The sequence below is a fragment of the Octopus sinensis genome, linkage group LG6, assembly GCF_006345805.1.
Source record: "Octopus sinensis linkage group LG6, ASM634580v1, whole genome shotgun sequence".
NCBI lineage: Eukaryota > Metazoa > Mollusca > Cephalopoda > Octopoda > Octopodidae > Octopus > Octopus sinensis.
This window is the reverse complement of record NC_043002.1, coordinates 106,355,660-106,360,774: the sequence shown is the minus strand read 5'-3', so window position 1 is coordinate 106,360,774 and position 5,115 is coordinate 106,355,660.

Genomic DNA, 5,115 nt, shown 5'->3' with positions numbered 1-5,115 from the left:
CCAAGGAGTAAAGAGAGGAAAGGCTGATGAGAGTTTTGCAGGTCAGGTAAGCAGACCTTTCCGTCTGAGCAACATAGGCCACTGGATTCTCCAACCCACTTGAGGGCCTTGCAAAATGGACATATTATAGACATATCCCCTGTAACAGCCTCTCGATGAGTGGCGTAATCCTCGGCAGGATCATAGTTGAGCGCCTTTGATGCCCACCGACTACTCGAAGGCTTCCAATAACCAAGGGCAAGAGCCTTCCGGTGAACATTAGATTGAAGTCTCGTTATCCGATGGTTATTGTCATCTGCCAACCTTGCGGCAGAAGTGAATGCAGCGTTGTGTGCCCGATGGATAGCACTCTTTTGTGGGATTTCTGCAGCCCTTGCATCAGCAGCAGGCACTCGATATGTTTCACACTGTTCTGGCGTAGTTGCAACCCTAGCAGCAGCAGCTCTTTTCAACAGTCTACAGGACCTCTGGTCCTCATTTTCCTTAGCATGAGTATTTTTACCCAGAACCGAAACACTCCCGTTGGTGGTTCAGCAGAAGCGGCCAAAACACTTCTCATCTTCTCCTCCCGGCTTCCAGCTTAACTCCTCTCTCTTGCTCCATAACCAACAAGAGACACTTTCTGCTGCCTCTCCCATCCTGTGCACAGTCACCTTTCGCTCTTTTCTATTTATTCGAATGGCTGCAAGTATCCTCCATACCGACATGACAGGGAATTCCCTCCAGCCACCCCAACTGAGATTAACCATGACAGCTAGCCCTTCTCCCGACAATCCTACAGGAGGGTCTGGTACTTAGCATGCTTCCATTCACAAGCCTGATAAGACCCATCTTCCTACAGGATTATTTTGTTGGCCTTTTCAGACCACAAAACTACATTTGGTCTCAGGATGTCTGAACAACCTGGGAAAACTGCAATCTTTCCGACCAGGCTACTTTCATATCCCCAGATTCGGACCCATAGAGTAGACTATTTGTCTTTTTTGCTGTCCTCACTGTCCTTTCTTCTCCCCTTACGAACTTCCTCGCTGAAGTTGTTTTCCCCGGCTGATGGTGTCTCCAGCCTTTCTTGTCTCGCTCCAGGGTGTGAGCAAGTGTTGCAAGCACTTTGTCAAAGTGCCACTTGCATCTTCCTTGAGTAAGGGCTATTTTGCACCCTGTCAAGACGTGTGCCACGCTGCTGCCCTTTCTCCACAAAGTCTATGCAGGTGGTCCCCTTCCAACCCCCATCTGTGCAGTTTTGTTTGTTTTGTGAGTGTGTTACACGCAGCAAGCAGGAGATGCAGAAAGGTTCCAGTCCCCACAGGTCCGTCCATATGATCACCTCCTTGGGTGGGTGGGGGTCCCATTTAGTCCAGACTCCCTGATTTACTAGCTTTACTCTTTAAGGCTTTGTCCCACTTGGCAGCAAAGCAGCCACACTTACACTCACACGCACACACACACACACACACACACACACACACACATAAACACACACACTTATATATATATATACATATATATATATATATCGATATATATTTACATGTTATTATTTATAGCTTTATCTACTTCGAGTTTAACCATTAAAAATAATTATTTCACATTCTCGCGAAGTTTCTGAATTCTTAGGACGTAAACAATGTGTTTTTGTGTGCGTGCGTGTGCGCGTGCGTGCGTGTGCGCGTGCGTGCGTGTGCGCGTGCGTGCGTGTGCGCGTGCGTGCGTGTGTGTTTGAGTTTTTTTTTGCTTTTTTGTGCCTGTGTGTGCCTTTGAGCTTGTGTGTGTGCGTGTGTGTGTCTATGTGTGTGTCACTCGACTGCGACCAAGCGGTACACAGCTTTCGCATTTATATGCACACATATATACATAAACACACGCATTTAAAAGCACGGATATACACACACACACTTCCTTATACACACACTAATTAGTTTAACTTATCTTAAAGAATATTAATAAGCGTTAATTATTTTAATCGGTTATGACTCAATATAATTAGTTGATTATAACTGTATATAAATGACTTCAGTTCAAAAAGGAAAACATTGAATTAGCTTCAACATTAATGTCATAAAGATTAATATCAGTTAAAGGTCATTTGGATATAAAGTTAAACATCATGGTTACGGGTTCAGTCCCATTGCGTGGTACCTAGGGCAAGTGTCTTCTACTATAGCCTTGGGCCGACCAAAGCCTTGCGAGGAGACGGAAGCTGAATGAAGCCTGCGTATATGTGTGTGTTTGTGCGTGTGTTTGTGTTTGTTTTTGTCTTTGTGCCTGTCTTTGTGCGCCACCATCGCTTGGCAACTGGTGTTGGTTTGTTTACAACCCTTTATCTTAGCGATTCAGCAAAAGAGACCGTTGGAATAAGTGCCACGCTTTAAAAAAAGTTGTGGGGTTCGATTCGTTCGACTAAAAATTCATCAAAGCGGTGCTCCAGCATGACCGCTGTCTAATGACTGAAAGAAGTCAAAGAATAAAAGATATATCACAGCGATTAGCAGATTCACGTTCAAATCTGCCAGAACGTGTGAAGTATGAATATGTACGTCAGCGTTGAATATAATTGTTCTGGCGAAATGAAAAGTTCGCAATGAAAGTAGAAAAGAATGACATCTCTTGAAAGCAACACGTTTTCGGATTCTTTAAGATTCTCAAAACCGGAACATATCTGCGAAGTATCGAACTTTCATTTCTGTCCATGTTTTAGCTTATATAGGAGACCCCCTTCGGTCATGAATGACCATGGGATTGCACCTAGAAAGTTACCCTCCAAGGCACACAAGTCCGCTTAAGGTTGTTTGTGGAAGGCCAGCAGTGGCCCATGCATACAAGCCTCGCCTCTCCGCACCACTGATGTTATCCAAGGGGAAAGCAAAGGGGCTGATACAGCTTGGCACCAGTGATGTCGCAACTCATTTCTACGGCTGAGTTAACTGGAGCAACGTGAAATAAAATGCCTTGTTCAAGAACATAACACGCAGCCCGGTCCGGGAATCGAACTCACAACCTCACGACCGTAAGCTCGACGCTCTAACCACTGACCCATGCTTATATAGTGCTACAATTAAACCCGTTTTCTGGATTAGTTGAATATTGATATCGACCTGTTCTCTATAAGTCTTAAATCCAGATACTGTGTTAACCATTGTAAAATTCGAAATTTTGATGTTTTAGATGAATTCCTTGATTATCCGTGCGTTATGCCTCAGGTTGTTGCCATGCTAAAACAATCCACCATCAGATAAAATTATTCTTAGTTTTAAAAAAGAAATGCATAGGCTTCCCCAAGACCACCTCTATTTCTTTACTACCCACAAGGGGCTAAACATAGAGTGGACAAACAAGGACAGACAAAGGGATTAAGTCGACTACATCGACCCCAGTGTGTAACTGGTACTTATTTAATCGACCCCGAAAGGATGAAAGGCAAAGTCGACCTCGGCGGAATTTGAACTCGGGACGTAACGACAGACGAAATACTGCTAAGCATTTCGCCCGGCGTGCTAACGGTTCAGCCAGCTCGCCGCCTTTCCCAAGACCACCTCTAGCCTACACTGTTCCTGATGTTTTTGGTCTGATGTATGGAACCGACTGTTATTCAAACATGCTACCCCAAATTATGACAGCGCCACCTCCATACTAAACACTCGGATTCAAGCAGTCTAAGTTCAATCCTCGTGCATGACGTTAGATGTGCATCAGACTGAGAGAGATGAATAAATTAAATTGGGATATCCGACCCACTTTATCAATTCTGGTGTGTCCCAAGATCTTAGTTTCGTGCCCCGCAATCTTCTTCCCATTAATCAACATCTTACATCCAAACATCTTCCGCATTAAACCTAGACATATATCAAACTTCCACTGATTCTATAAACAGAGACATTTCCAATTCTTATACTCCAGAGGGAATCGAATGCAAGTACTTTGGCTAATCAGAAAAAAATACACAACTTTGTTTATGCAAACAACCTGTCTCAGAACCCAGCTGCTTTCAGCCATTTATATATATATATATATATATATATATATATATATATATATATATATATATATATATATATGAAACCAATTGATTTGTGGTGTTTCTGTCGAATGTCGTTCAAAATGTCAGTTGTTTCGTTTCCATATTCTTTATCGACCAGTCCATCCTTTCAGTACTTTTCCGCAGTCACCCAGATTGAGCATGGCCAAAACAGCCTCCGGTTCCACTGAGGTTATCCACAACATGATGAGCAGTAATCATTACTGTTTATGCAATTGAAAAATCTTCGATTGCTTCTCTTCTGATAATCTTTTTTGTTTATCCGTGACAACATATACTGGAGCGAATCAAATAGTTATTAGTATTTTACTAAATGTGTTTTCCATGCTATAATTGTTTTAGTTTCAACACACGTTTTCGGATCAAATCACTTGCTCAGCCAATACACCTTCGGAATATTGGTTTCAAATTTTGGCACAAGGACAGCAGTTCTAGGGAGGGGCTAAGTCAATTAAATTGACCCCTGTGCTCAACTGGTACTTATTTTATCGACCCCAAAAGGACGAAAGGCAAAGTCACCCTCAGACCTTGAAGACGGATGAAATACTGCTGAGCATTTTGTCCGGCATTCCACCTCACATCTCCGAAATATTAATACTTTATCAGAATAAAAATACATTTTCCTGACACGTTCTTAAATTGTGTCACGTTTATTATTCTACAAAACTGAACGAGAAAGCTATACGGGCCCGTTGGAAGAACACTTCTCTCAAATTTCAATGGCAGCTGTGAGGAATTTGACAAATATTCAAAACCCTTCTTTCTCGGATCCCTGGGCCACGGACTGTTTAACCGGCTGACCCATCCCATTTTAGAACCAGTTTGTAGATTTAATAAAACTGTCCATGATCGCATTACACTTACTTAATTTTCGAATGCATATCTATATTTTTTTGAAAGAGAAAAATACTGATTAGCAATATCCACTTAGCCTGGTAGTTAACATGTTGGACTCAGAATTGTAAGATCAGGTTTCGATTCTCAGACCGGGCGATGTGTTGTATTCTTGAGCAAAATACCTCGTTTCACATTTTTCCCATCTACTCAGCTGAAAACAAATACCAGCAACAGTTAGGTGGAGG